General features: G+C 38.9%; 1 long non-coding RNA gene across 1 annotated transcript; it reads right to left on the bottom strand.

The window, feature by feature from the left end:
- Positions 1-11,856: 11,856 nt before the first annotated feature.
- On the bottom strand, positions 11,857-15,541 carry LOC120243428. Its single transcript, XR_005531314.1, has 3 exons — positions 15,333-15,541; positions 12,445-12,764; positions 11,857-12,133 (listed from the first exon to the last, which is right to left on the bottom strand). It is a non-coding gene; the product is annotated as an uncharacterized LOC120243428 (long non-coding RNA).
- Positions 15,542-15,775: the final 234 nt, after the last annotated feature.

The raw sequence follows: 15,775 nt of genomic DNA on the forward strand, positions 1-15,775 counted from the left end.
TTGCATGTAACAGATGGATAGGATTTGGACATTCAAATCTAGGGGAGGACATTCCAAGAAGAGAAAATAGTATAAGGTATGAGGCCAGAAAGCTTGGAACATATTTGGAAGCCATGTGTAATTTAACCGGAGTCCCAATTTTATTATAGTAAAGAAATAAAATTGGAAAACAAGATTGCAGAGAGACTGTGGAGAAGTTTAGATGTTGCATCAAGAAATTTATATTTTGTGGGTAGGAGACCCATTAAAGGGTTTAAGCTAGGGAATAATATGGTTTGCATTTTGCCACCAGAATGTTAGAAATGGTGGAGGGGAGAGAGGTAAACCTATGGAAGGCAGGAAAACCAGTTCAGAAAGGATGATAATCATTTAGGAGTTTAGGTAAAGACTTACAGTGGTGATGGGAATAAAGAGGTGGTTTGGACCCATCCTTGTTTTATAGTTGTGTCTTTGCCTGTGGTGAGCACAGCAGCTGACATACAATTAGTGCTTAATAAATGTTTGTTAACCACAAACACGAGTGAATGAACAATTAAATACATAAATTTTGAGAGTCTACTGTATATATTTAATCTTTACAACACCGTAGGATAGAGATTATCAGCATTTAAAAATGAGCAGCCTCAGGAATTCAAAGAGAAGAATAACCGAGTTTGTTGTATTAGTGCTCTTCAGAGAAATTGAACTAATAAGATGGTAGATAGATGATAGATAGATAGATAGTTATGGGGAACCAATAAAATATATCTATCTTCATATATATGACATATTTATATAAATATACATACATATGTGTATTTCTATATATGTATATCTTATACATATAAAGAGATTTATTGTGAAAAGCTTATGTGATTATAGAGCCTGAGACCTTCTACAGTCTGCTGTCTACAAATTGGTGACCTGTAAGCTAGAGATATAATCCCAGGCCAGGTCTAAAGGCCTGATAACCATGGGAGCTGATGGTGTAAACTCAGGCCAAGGGCAGAAGCAGTATTGTATCCTCCAACATTTGGATCCAGACATCTAATGCTATCACATCCCATGTCCCTCAGTTTTGAACTTGTCATTCATTCAATATTCCCATTGGGTTTGAATCCTATATTGGCTATTTAATAGTTTAGTGACTTTCTGAGATTAAATTTTCATCTTCTATTAAAATATAGGTAAAAACTCCAGCCTCACAAGATTTTTAAACATGATATGTGCTATATACAACCTCCCCACAGGGCCTGGCACCTCTTCACTGTTTGACAAATGCTGACTACCATCCCACCCACTTACAATGTTCTAAATCTACTTACATGACTCTTAATCTGCCTCTAGTTTCATATTCTCTCTTCCCTGATCAAATTGAGAAATGTCGTTTTCTACGGTAGTTAGAATCACGATAACAGAGGGTGACAAGGAGAGAGTTGAAGTATTATTTCACACAACTGTAAAAGCTTCCAAGTTAAGCCCGAGTGATAATGGCAGGCTCTGAAATGATCCCCAATCAAATTCTCTGACTTGGACGTATAGCAGCAGCTTGCTGTTGGGAAGTAGGGGGTTGACATGAAAGAAAAGTGAAATAATGAGGAATCCAAAATTGAACTCTGAAAAATTATTGAGTGAAAGTGTAATCAGACTTCCTCCTGGGCAATTGCTTGTACTTTAAACATGAGTTGCTAAAAATGTAATATCTGGAGATGATTGGGGAATATTTACCATACTACTTTTGTAGGGAAAACCTGAAATGAACAGTCATAATTTTTTAGTGTGTCAGGAGGAATATTCTGTGAAATGATGCTTTGTTTAAAGTACATGATATTCACTATCATGAAGTTACAGATTAAATGGTGCTCTAGTCACCTAAACTAACTAACAATTGTCATAACTATATCATCTGTAAGTATCATTAGTCAAGAGATGCATGAGAGAGTGCTCAGTGCCACATAAAGTTATACACAGACTGGTGTCGAACATACACGCAGACCTTCATTTATAAGTATTGGAAAAGCTAAAATATTGCATTCTGATTTTATAAATTTCAGATAATTTTTATTCTTAAATATAAAGCATGGATAACGATGGTGGTGATGATGATGATGATGATGTTGAAAGCGATGATAGAATCTGTTGCTATTTTAGCTGGGTACCTGAAGCACTTTGTACCTCCTTCTCTTAGAGCACATGACACATGTTTGTAGTTAATTTATTTCTAGGCCTGTCTCTTTCACTAAATTGTGAGCCCTTTGATGGCAACTCTATGCCATCCATCTTATCTAGGTGCTGGGCATCTGCCTGACATACAATAAACACTCATACATTTGATGGATTGAATTTTGTTAAAGGATATAAAGAACTCCATCATATCATAATTTAGTGTTTCCAGGGCTCAAGGCACTATACTAAATCTTATGTTTAGGTAAAGCAGTGTAGACATAGGCTCTATCTTCATGCTTCTTATCGCGAGCTGATTTAGAGAATCTGAGGGCTGTTTCCCATTAAGCATCTTCTTGAAGGCTCACCCATGATTTTAAGGTTAGGAGAATTGACTGTAATCTCATCATAAAGCCAGCGATAGTATCCAGATTTCCTCTAAAATACATATCAACTTGTATACAGTCTCATGAGAATTTGGTTTCTAGCCACATTTTATACACCAAATGTTCACTGTACTAAAGAAGTTAGTCATTCAATTTGATATTCAGGGGTGGGGGCAAAGGGGGAGGAACATCATTAAATTATGCACCAGTTCTGTACTTTAATTACACAAGCTAAGAAAAAGTAAAGTTAAAGGCTATACGCCGTCCTAAAATATTTGTAAAGGTATGTCTTTTAAATGTTAGGAAACACTGTGATATACTACAGAGAACTCTCAAATCATCTTACTCATTTTTGCTATTTGCTTTAAAAACCACAAGCAAGTCAATTAAGTGACAGATTGCAAGGATTTTAAAAGGACATATGCTTTAGTTTTAGATGGCTTTTGAAATCTCAGACATCAAAAATTGTTTTAAATTTTTTTAAATGTTTTCTTACTTATTTCTGAGAGAGAGAGAGAGAGACAGTGTGAGCAGGGGAGGCTCAGAGAGACAAAAATGGTTTTAAAATATCATGAACTATAAAAAAGTAATTGATTTTCTCAATTTCAAGTGTCAAATTATGGACAATGGCAGGCTCTTCATGAATATAGCCTTCCAGCAGTAAATATGCATAGCTGGCAACGGTCCCCTAAAGATAGGTCGATAATGGCCTGTATGTTAATCAACAGAAAACTATTTGAAGTGTGTTAAGTATCTTCTAGAAGTAGCTTTGCATTTTAAAATTTTAATTACTTAGTTTACATGTATATTAGAGGGAAAAATCTATAAAAGACAACCAAAAGCAATTACTTTAAAGTTCAGGATCACCATACTATGTACCTTTATTTTATTTATTTGTTTTTAATGTTTTTTAAGTTTTATTTATTTAGTTGGAGAGGGGGAGGGGAGGGGAGCATGAGCCAGGGGCGGGGGGGGGGGCAACAGAAAGAGGGAGAGAGAGAATCCCAAGTAGGCTTGACACTGTCAGTGCAGAGCCCAATGTATGGCTCGAACTCACGAACTATGAGATCATGACCTGAGCTAAAATCAGGAGTCAGATACTTAACTGACTAAGCCACCCAGGTGCCTCTCTCCTATATACCTTTATAAAATATATTTTCATTTCCAGTCTGGAGACTAACAATAGCAACAAGATGGCTGACACAAATCCCACTCTCAGGGAAAAAAAAAAGAAGAAGAAGAAACTACAAAACCAAACTACATACAGCCTGTTATTAGATTTTTTAAAGTAATAATTTAAAACTACCACAGACTTAGTTTAAAAAATAGGATTTATAAGACTTAACAGTAAATAGAGGTAGGAACAAAGTGAAAAAAGACAGAATTGACTTATGGATATTATGTTGTTCCAGGTTGTTATTACTGAAACATATTATTATTTAAGTATAAACAAACCTCTAAAAGTATGTCTGTCTTATTTCCTTCTTAGTTTAGACTTTAGGGGTGTGTGTGTGTGTGTGTGTGTGTGTGTGTGTGTGTGTAGAGATAGAGAGAAAGAGAGAGACGGAGAGGGAGAGACAGAGAGAGATAGAGAGTCTGCCATCAAAGGGCTCACAATAGTGGATGCCAGTAATGATGGGGAGGAGAGAATGGGAGTTATCGTTTAATAGTACAGAATTTCAGTTTGAGGAAATAAAGTCCTGGAGATGGATGGTGGTGATGGCTGCACAACAATGTGAATGTACTTAATGCCATTGAATTGTATGGTTCCAATGGTAAATTTTGTGTTATTATATTTTCCCCAACAAACAAACAAGCACACAAACCATCTATAGCTTAGTGAATGAAATAGAGATTTAAAATCACCTGGAACTCCTCAGAAGAAAAGGGCCCCACAACAGCAACTGAAAAGGCAAGTCATTGTTCAGATTCTACCATTTTATCAATGAGGAAGGAGGTTTCATTGCTGAAAGACAGTATTTCACAGGTTTGGCTTCAAACACCAGGTTGTCAATTTAAATACAAAAGCTCCATTCTAATGTATATACAATAATGCTGCTGAAGAAAAAAGAAATCAAGAAGAGCTTATTTTTTTCTCTCGTATTTTAGTTGCATGCAATTTTCAGAGTGCTTACATATTCCCATGAGATTTGCCTTTGAATTCATGCATTTACATCTATACTTTCCTTGCCTGTTATTTTAAGAAAACAAAGCTGTTGCTGAGAAGTAAAAAAAAAATGACAGATGCCACCAGGAGAGATTTTTTTAAGGAAAGGAAACTTGTTCTCATTGAAGAGTAAATTGTACATGCAACCCAGAACACGGAAAACTTTTGGGTACCACTAATCTCAATCATTAATACTTTGACAAGTTTCTGTTCTCTTGATTAGCTAACCAGTAGATTCAGAGGTGACTTAATTACACAAAATAGAATGTGTAGTATATGCTATGAAATTAGATCCTAATAAACATTTTTTTTAAATTTTTTTTAAATGTTTTATTTATTTCTAGGAGAGAGACAGCATGAGTAGGGGAGGGTCAGAGAGAGAGGGAGTCACAGACTCTGAAACAGGCTCCAGGCTCTGAGCTGGCAGTCAGCACAGAGCCCCACGCGGGGCTCAAACCCACGAACCGTGAGATCATGACCTAAGCGAAAGTCGGACGCTTAACCAACTAAGCCACCCAGGCGCCCCAGATCCTAATAAACATTTGCAACAGAGCCCACTTCTGCAAAAGTATAAAGGAAACTGTAGAAAGATCTGGCTAGTAGCAGAAATATCTTTTCTTAGCAACCGGCCATTGAACTGGAAGGCGAGAGAGAGCTTTGCCTGAAATAAGAGCAGACAGACTGCCTAAGAAGGCTTGGGGTTCTGTGCCATTGGGTGAAATGACTGTTGCTTTATAATTCCAAGTCTGTTTTTCTCCCCCATGCAATCTCACTGTTACTACTTTTTATTTTTTTTATTTGTTATTTATTTATTTTTGAGAGAAAGTGAGAGCATGCAAGTGCACACAGGGGAGGGACAGAGAGAGAGGGAGACAGAGAGTCAGAAGCAGGCTCCTCACTGTCAGCACAGAGCAAGGTGTGGGTCTTGAATTTATAAACTCTGCAGATCATGACTTGAGCCTAAGTCAGTTACCAGACTGAGACACCCAGGCACCCTTCATTGTTGCTGCTTTTAAAAGAACAAATCTTAAGAGAGGAAATGGTTTATTTTTCCTTTGATTTTTATTTAAGTGTATAATTTTATGTGGGGATGTGTTTGTTTTGCTCTTTCGTTTCTCCTTGATGTTCTTAGCTATTTTTAATTAAACTATGTGATGGGTAGAAAAGTTTCTCTATGTATTCCTGTGTACTAGGGCGTAGAGAGAGAGAGAAACTGGAGTTACGTAGATATTTCAAAAAATTTTTGAGGGTGAAAAGTTTTGCTTTTAAAAATAATAATGAGCCCTAACAGCCCTCAGATCCTGAGGAAAAAAATACTCTGATTTTGAGAGTTTATTCTTTGTTTTCTTTAAAAAAAATTGATGTCGTTACCTATTACTAAGAACCGTGTTTCTTCTCAGTTATTCTTTTTTTTAAATATTTTTATTTATTTCTAGGAGAGAGAGAGAGAGAAAGACGGCGTGAGCAGGGGAGGGTCAGAGAGAGAGGGAGATACAGACTGAAATAGGCTCCAGGCTCTGAGCTGGCAGGCAGCACAGAGCCCAACGCGGGGCTCGAACCCACGAACCGCGAGATCATGACCTAAGAGAAAGTCGGACGCTTAACCGACTAAGCCACCCAGGCGCCCCTCAGTTATTCTTAATGTATCAAGAGCATCTACAAATGTCGAAAAGTCTTTGTATCAGAAGCACCTACGAAGCTTGAAAAAAGCTGGAATTCTAGCCCCATCCAAAATGTGAATCAGCGTCTCTGGGTTACAGACATTCATAGCTTTAATCATTACTCAAGCGATTCTGATGCACACAAAAGCCTTGAAACTATAGATTTAAGGTGTCTTTCACATTCTGAAAGACAGGTAGTTAACATCGTTGATCACATTTCCTGCTCTAAAGCTGAATGGAGTTTTTCTGGCCCCTACTGTTTTTATTGACATCAGTTAGCATGACCTGTATTAATCAAGTTTCATGAATATGTAAAAATACCAAGTAGTGAGCTATTGCAACTAGCTAAAGAAATTATAAAGGCATTTTATAATTTCAGTTAGAAGTTGGGGACCACATAATCTGTACTATGCAATGAGAACAAAGAAGGAGATACAACTATGTATTTGCAGTGGTAGTAGAGAAATCTACTACATGATATGGCATATGGAGAACCTTCCATATGCAACTTCCATGTGCAGATCCTAAGAGCTTTTTGATAAGCCTCAGTAAAGAGGGAACCTCTTGGTTATGAATATTTTCTTTAAGCAGTCTGAAAATTTCTGGCAACATCTTCACTATTGACTCTCACAAGATTTATTAGGACTTTTGTGGCATGTGGGAAGCATAAGCTCTAAACTTTATCTTATGTTATCCATTGTGAAGACATAGCTTTTTCTTTAAACTAATAGTGTTTCCACCTAAACACATATGGAATTAAATCTGCTGCTAATTTCATTCTCTGTGTACCCTTAAGTCTTGCTCTTTACGTAGTTACCAAGTTACATGGTTATTTTTGGAACAGCAGGCATCTCCACCATAACAGATTTATAATAGGAAGAGAAGTAACATGTTAGTACACAAAATTCAACCCCTAAAAAAAAAAAAAAAAAGTAAAGCACGTTTATTTCCCATTTTCCAAACAAGGCCTATGGAAGAAACTTTGTGTAAAGAAAACCTAGAAAATTATTTTCAGAAACAGAACTATTTTATTTTTCCAATGTTAAAAATCACAAGAGCAAAGCTAGTACATTTATAAAATTTTGCAAAATCCCAAATTTGGGCTCTTCCTTTCTGTGTACTTTTTTTTTTTTAATTTTGTTTTTTTTTTGCACAGCGCATGGGCTAAATTCAGCCATCTTGGTACTTTTAAGACAACAGTGTTAATTTTCCAGTAGTGATAACAACAGCTGGAGCCTTTAGAAACTGCCTTCAACATTAATTCCTTCCTTTTTGCTTCAGTTAGCATTCTGATTCTTTAATGACTTCAGGTCTGACAGTGGCAGAGCTGGCACACATTGCTGACTCCACCCGACAGAGCACATTGGGACTATAAATCTTAGGGCATAGGCAGCTTACAGACATCCTTTGTTTAGATATTTTCTTTCTCGTTATTACAGATGAGCGTGCACTCTACGTTCCTTTATGTTCTGGGGAAATCACATGTGTGTTTGAAAGATACTGTCACTCTGGATTTACTTTTGGTTCTTCTCAAGGCGTTTTGTTTTTTTTTTCCAGGTTTTAATACATCCTTCAATTCTTTTCTAGAGAACAAGTGGAAGGTGTGATCCTTAGATACCATACTTTCCATCTAGTGAAGAATGAGTAAAGAGGAAGCAGGACGTCCAGTATAGTTTTTTAATATGGACTTGGTTAAAATAAATACAATATTAACATGAGATCTAACTGTCCTGCTAGTAAGAGATACGCAGTTAAAAACAGATTACTAGAATTTTCTCCTTTAGCACTGTATTATTTTATTATACGTGCATGAAAAATAATCGTTTTATTGGGCTACTTCATATTGTATTGGCTATTTTACATCATGTTAGGCTAGTTCCTTAAAAATTGTTTTTTCTTATGCTTTTCTTTATTTCACATCTTAATTCCAACTACTCTAGCTTTGTGAGCATATCTGTGTGTGTGTGTGTGTGTGTGTGTGTGACTCTGATTTCTAGTATTAGAGAGATGTTTCCTTCAATGTACGGATGACACCAGGGTCAACATTTTATCTGACACTGAAAGTCAAGTTCAAAAATATAGGATTCACAAAAACTTAGCTTAATCAAATGATTAGGTAAGCAGAAAGTTTTCTAAATATATTAAATAGGATATATATTTGACAACAAAATAAACTCTCAATACATGTTTTTACTCCAAATGTTACTCAGCTTCAATTTTCTTCCAAACTTGGAAATTTCATTGTCATCCATAGGGTTTGGCACAAATTTAACTTTAGGTGAAATAAAACATCCTACCTGTAAAGAGTGGGGAAGTATTATAATCTCTGTTTAATAGACCAAAAAAAAAAATGTGTCTTGAGGTCGATAGGCAGAGGCACAGACTAGGTGGGGCTCAGGTCATCAGCTCCGTCGGCCAGGGGAAATTTCACAGCGTACTCTACTCTAGTGTTCCCAGGGGTTCATAGAACATTTGAGGCATATTTGGGGAATCAAACTAAGACTGAGAAGTTTTTCTTTCCCAAGTAATTCATTTGACCGTATTGTCCACCATCTGCTGTCACCTTATTTCATTAAAGCAAGTGACTTTAATGCCAAAAACACAGGAAGGACATAATCTCAAAATTAATGGCAGTTCTTATGTTGAATAAATTCAGTGCTATGAGAAATGAACTCATTGCTCTTACTCTTCCCACTCCCCTGGGGATGATACAGCTGCTCCATCCTCAGCTCTGAGAACTGGGTGGTTTTGGAAAGAGTATGGTGGGTTTTTTTTTTAATTTTTAATTTATTTCTAGGAGAGAGAGAGACAGCGTGAGCAGGGGAGGGTCAGAGTGAGAGGGAGATACAGACTCTGAAATTGGCTCCAGGCTCTGAGCTGGCAGTCAGCACAGAGCCCGACGCGGGGCTCGAACCCACGAACCGCGAGATCATGACCTAAGCGAAAGTCGGACGCTTAACCGACTAAGCCACCCAGGCGCCCCAAAGATATGGTGGTTTTGACACCATATAATCTTGAAGTGTAGTCTTTGATTTTCTATTTAGCAGCTAAATGGCCAACTGCAGACCAACTTTACTATTATGAAATTCTACTTCTTTGCTTCTCGAAAAGAAATAATAAATCCAGCTCTCAGTTAAATTTTCCTTAATAAAAAATATTTAAAACATCTAGAACTTTGGCATGGACAAATAAGTCCGGAGAACTTTACAACATTGCTTCTATTCCCAAAGATAATAAAATCGAATGTGGAAACCAAATAATTTGAATTCCATCAATAGAAGAACATGGTACACACAAAGTATGGAAAACTATGTAGTTATTAAAAAGAATGAACCAGATCTATGTGTATTGATTTAGAGAAAAGTCAATTTATTTTTCAGTGGAAAAAAACAAGTTGCAAAGTAAATGTGTGTGATATAGTCCCATTATGTAAGAAGCATTAAGACAAACCATATGTGTGTATGTGCTTGGAATGTTTATACAAGCACAGAAAAAATTAGAGAAAGATATATTTCCTTACTATGCTAACTTTATATATTCATTCAAGGTGTTCTCAGCAAAGTGTTCCTGATGCCACTGCTCAAGATTGTTCACCTGCCCCAGACCCCCGTCTTGGCCCCTTCTATCTCCTTCCCTGCTCACTTTTGTCCGTAGCACATACTATCTCTGATGTAGTATTTATTTTACTTATTTAGTTTTAAATTGTTTGTTTTCCTCCACTAGAGTAAGCTCCAGGAAAGCAGGTTTTTGCCTCTTCAGTTCACACACCAAAAAAAAAAAAAAAAAAAAAAACTCTATGTCATAAAAGGGCCTGATGAAGAGTGACCAGTCCATACATATTTGTTAAATCAATACATAAGAAAACTGCTGTGGCTGCTGATCTTAGAAGAAGAGGGAGGTGGGGGATAGTAAGGATACAGTAAAACTTATTTTATACATCTGGTTGGGTTTGCATGACATAAGATGTACAAATTGGTTTTGAAATCTGAGAGAACAATATAATTTATTAAAGAGCAGAACAGCTAGTATACTTCCTGGCATTACTTGACACTCGATGAATGAGTGTTCCTTTCCTCCCTCCCAGACTCCTCCTCATCCCTTATTCTGCAACACATGTGTTTTCCCCTGTGCTCAGAAAAGAATTTGCTTTGTCTTTTAAAATTTAGTGTGAATTAAAAATAACCTGTTAACTCTCTCAAGGTTCTTTGCATTTAATTGTTTAGCAAATTTATTTTGTTTTCCTCTGGCAACTAAGATAGAAAGCAATGGCAAAATGGATCTCTGGGGCAAGCTGGGCTGGGGGTGAAGTTGGTTTACACGATAGCAAAGTGAGAAAGAGGAAAACAGGGAGGTGATGAGAAGGTGGGAGAGGAAAAAAGATAATTGTAGGCTGGGCGCAGCAGATGCCAGGGCCTGGACCCAAAACAAGCAGAGAAGGTGGGGAACACTGAGGAAAGATTGTTGTTAGGGGGTAAGAAGACAGACTGTAGAAATGCAGGAAGATAGAGCATCCTTGGTGGCTCTTCTTCTTTTTTTTTTTTTTTTTTAATTTTCTTACTGTTTGTTTATTTTTGAGAGACAGAGCATGAGTAGGGGAGGGGCACAGAGAGAGGGAGACACAGAATTCAAAGCAAGCTTCAGGCTCTGAGCTGTCAGCACAGAGCCCCACATGGGGCTCAAACCCATGAACTGTGAGATCGTGACCTGAGCTGAAGTTGGACACTTAACTAACTGAGCCACCCAGGTGCCCCCTAACAGCTACTCTTATGACCACCTGATCATCACAGCACCATGGCCTAAAAGGTTTGTGATATCACTGGGTGTAGAGGAGGGAACTGAAACCTCAGAAACTCATCAGCTGGGTTCTTGCACAGGCATTTCAAACACCGTTTTACCTGTGGGAAGTGCCACTCACTGTCCCTTCTTCTCAGGAGAACTGGTGTGTGATTTTCAGAGCTTGGAGAAATGCAAGGTTCTAAGCCTCTGGGCTGCTAAGGAAGTAGCCACTCCTATGGGGTAACTAGTATTTTAATGATCTGAACCTACTAGTGAAATATAGGCAGTATATACAATGCCCTTTTCTGAGAAAATAATTTTAAACACGATTGCGGAACCAAATGGTGCTGTTAGGTCTGGATGGTGAAATCCTGAAGCACCCTCCACAGAATGGCATATCCCAGGCAAGGTTTATGGACTTGAACCTGAGTCAAGTGGTCAGTAGGCAATAATCGCAGCGTGGCATTGAAAGGACTTTCACGGGTCTCCACTTCCTTACCCACTTGAAAAGATTGTCTTGTGACTGACTCCCTCCCACTGACTGAATCCCAATGTATTACCAACATAGACTTTGGGAGCTTTTGTGCTTTAAGAGTTAAACCTATTTGTGTTTCTTTGTGGGTCATATGAATGTCGAGCTAAAGAGAACAGGTAGCTTAAAGATTATGCTCTCTAAACCTTTACCACCAGGCTGAAAAAGGAAACGAATGTCAGAATCTGCCGTATAAGATAATACATTTGATTAGCAGAAAACATTCATGGGAAAGAACACTGGGACAGGAGGCAGCAATATACTGTGGTTGTTGAGGCAAAGCTGAATGTCAGTGCTTAATTGCAAAGCAGGAGGTCATTATCTACTGGCAGCAATTCCCTCGGTGACTTTGTTTGTTTAGTAACAAATTATTGAAGCAGTGGGAGAGCAGTGCACTGGGTAGCAAAGTGCATCTTCTGACGGGGGCTCTCTACTGCCTCGCGTGGCCTGCCTTTGAGGGCTGGGGAATCTGAAGTGAGACAGAGAACATGACAGTGGTCGTGATCCGGTGTGGGGCACCTCTACGCTTCTAATCGCACATGTCTGGATGTGTGGGCATAGACTAGACTGCCCACTCCTATTCCTTTGTCACCACCTGGCTGTGAGATCCAAAGCACAGAGCAAAGTAAGCTGAATCTGTTGGGCAGTCATGAGAAAGAGCCTTACAGACCTACTGCCTCAGGAAAAGTGACGGACTCAGAATCCTAGCCACTAAAATCTATCACAGGGCTACTTACACAGTCCCATCCCTCGGAGCCAAGGGACCCCTTGGTGACTGACCTTGGCTCAGAGAACTCCCTGGGTGACCATCATTAGCTCAAGGACTCCCTGATGACCTTGGGGAACTTTCTTAGACTCTGCGATGCTCTGGGATGCTTTCTCTCTCCTTCACCCAAGGGCAGATTTGACTCATGGTCTGATGGCTCTTCCAGTGTCCCAGCTCTCCTCCTATTTCCTCTCATGCAGGCATCTTCCCTAATAGGGTCCTTGCAGTTTTGATCCCAAACAGGTATCTGCTTCTTGGAGATCCCACACAAGCAAAGCTTCATTTTCTTCCTTTTTAAAATGGGAAGTATTCCTTCATGCCTTCCTTGCAGAGACTTTACAAAGGTTAAATGAGACAATGTAAGAGGAATGCTAAAAACAATGCCTGACATTAGCAGGTGATATATAAATAGTAGCTGTTCTGTTAAGCTGCATGTGGGTTGAGTCATAGCCCGGAAGCTGATGGGAATCCATGTTCCCAGCTGGCGTAAAAGTTGAAATGGTGGCAGAGGCCATGTTCCCCCACCTACTTCATGGGCTCTGAAATATCGAGGAAGTCAAATACCTATCTGATGCATTTCTAGTATTCTGGGAAGTTAGGGGCCTTTTTCAAGATGATATAGAAATATCCACGAAAGATTAAAATCTCTCCTATGAAGCATGGAGGAGGGGGTTCGTTTTCTGGCCCTTTGAACCTTTGAATCCCACTAAACACAGCCTCTCTCCCAGTGATACCTGAATTTAAGTCATACGCCTAGTCGTGTTTCCTGCTAAAGGAGGTGGTGAGCAAGTGGGGGAGATTGGAGAAGGAGAGGTTCCCTGTGTGTGCACTGGGTGTGTGGTAGTGAAGTCTACCTCCCAGTGGGTGTCCTACTGAAAAGTAATGCAAAACTGTCCTGCTCTCAGCCTGGCACAGGGTACAAGAATCCTGTTTTTATCGGAGTTAGTCCAGACACCTGGGAGCCATGGAAATCTGTATTTAATTAAGGAAAAGTAATCAAACTTAAATGTGTGACTTCTCTCTGAAGCACAAATATATGAAGAATATATATCAAGGGTTACATTTTTCAGGCAAACAGACATTTTCAAAAGGGCAACTGGCAAAAAATAGAATCAAGGTGTTGGTGACCAGCAGTGTTAATAGGATCATATCAGGTATCAAGAACATTTTCAAAGTCATCTCTTAGCAGCACTTCTGAAGGGGGGTGGATTTTTGAAAGGACAGTTAAATTATCAGCATGGCTATGCTTTTAAATCCACACTAAAGGCTCTCTTCCTGATGTATGCTCTATGTTCCTTCCTCCTTCAGCCATTTAGCTTTTCTTCACCTCACCCTTGCTGCTTTGTAAGTGTAATGTTCGCTAGAAACAAGTGTTATTCTATTGTTCTCAGGATCCAAGTGTTTTTCAAATCTCTTTGGCTTTTGACCTTGGGCCAATCATAGTCTCTGTTTATGCATGCGGCTGCCCAGCAGGATGTTAATATAAATGCTCTGCGTGCCCAGGTGGGGAGCAGCCCTTTGCATAACTCTCCTAGAGCCAGATGGTCTGGTCGGGTGACTTAGTGCTCAGTCTAAATGTGCCAGAAACTTTAAACCCAGTTATACATCCATTAGGAAAAGATTCACAGATGCTGGTTCTTAATATTCATTTTAATTCTAATCTGGCAGTTCCAAATGGAACCTCACTGCAGGTTTTTTTTGGTTTTGTTTTTGGTTTTGGTTTTTTAGGCAAGAGCTTTGGGCCATCAGTATGGAACTGTGAAGACTCACAGGAGCCTGGAGGGGAATCTGGTCATCTCTTCCCTTTATGGATGAACAAAGCAAGGTGCAGGGAACACAGCCAGGTAGGGAGGGCTCAGAGCTGGCTGATGTCCTGAGGCTCTGGCTATCCTAGAGTCTGGTCGGCTGGCTTGCACAACCTCAGAGGACCTTCCTAGCTGGAGCTGCTCGGTGCGACCACCTTGCACAACATGGAATCAGAGAATTCCAGAGCCCACCAGGGAGCTTTCAGCTCCACCTGCCTACCCAGGTCTCACGGGTGGAAATGAAGTAGGGCTAACGAAATAGATGGCTTTCCAGAGGTGTCACAACCAGAGGAAGAAGTATCTCTGAAGTGATACTCAGACTGTCATTCCACATATTCAGATCTGAAGTGATTCCACAGACTCAGAGAAGGGAAGCCAAGAATAAAGTCCACTGCTCGCAAGTATCGTAGTATTCATCACAGACCAGGCTGCCTTTCTATTTTGCTATACTTCAGGGAAATTAATTTTTGGAATCATTTTTTATCAATATTTAATGTTATCAATACTTAATTCCATCAATTAATAATTAGATCAATAATTCTTAATTTTAATATAGGAATTTAGAATTTTGGTGGGGACAGAATATTTGCATATTTTCCCTCCCTTTGTGTGTGCTCTTTCTCATAGCAAAGATTTCTAATTAGCTTCTAAGCCAGAAAGAAGTCAGATCCTCCGATAGGGAAGACCTGTGTACTGTAAAGGTTCACTGGGGAAGGTATGCCCTTCGGTAGGTTTTCCTAGCAAGAATCATTCTCCTGGTTTCGGAACTTTTAGGTTTAGCCAACATGGCTGGATTAGCTGGATTAGTTGGACTTTACAATCCACCATGTGTCTCCTGGCACTTATCTGACTGTATCCTTGGAACCAGAGAACTCATCAGACGTTTCTGGTTGTTTACCAAAGATCTGCAAATATTTCATTACGTATGAATGTGTGAATATGTATATGTTTTTAGCTAACATTCACTAAGTACTTCGTTATGTCCTAGGCACCGAGAAAAGTACTTTACATTGTTTACTTCACTCTGGGGAGCATATGTTAATATTTCCATCTTATGGATGAAGGAACTGAAGCCTTTAAGCAGTTAGGTGACTTACTTAAAGTTGCATAGCTGGTCAGTTGCAGAAGCCATCTTCCAAGACCTAAAACGTATTTTCAAGCTGAGTGCTCTACTGTTCTCTTCATAAAGGAGGTATAACCTGTCTTACATCCAGGTCTGGAGTTCTCAGAGGAAGCTTTCCAACTTCTGGATCATTAAAAATCACTTAATCTTCCATAAAGAAAGCAAGTACCCACATTCTGCTGCCTACTGTGTCCAGGCTTTGGCAACCATAAAAGAAAAAGAAAAGATAAGAATTCAGTTCTTGTCCAAAGCCCAACTGCTTCAGTATTTCATCTGTTTTCCAGGAGCAAAGAAGGATCTTTAAGAAAGGAATTAATCTCACACAAAAAAAAATAACTCGAAACTGAGGGGAAACATAGTTTTTCCCTTTACTCTAATCTAACCTCTCTTTGAAAATGATGAACCATTTATGAGCTA

Source organism: Hyaena hyaena, unplaced genomic scaffold (genome assembly GCF_003009895.1).
Source record: "Hyaena hyaena isolate Hyena2069 unplaced genomic scaffold, ASM300989v1 scaffold_342, whole genome shotgun sequence".
Classification (NCBI taxonomy): Eukaryota; Metazoa; Chordata; class Mammalia; order Carnivora; family Hyaenidae; genus Hyaena; species Hyaena hyaena.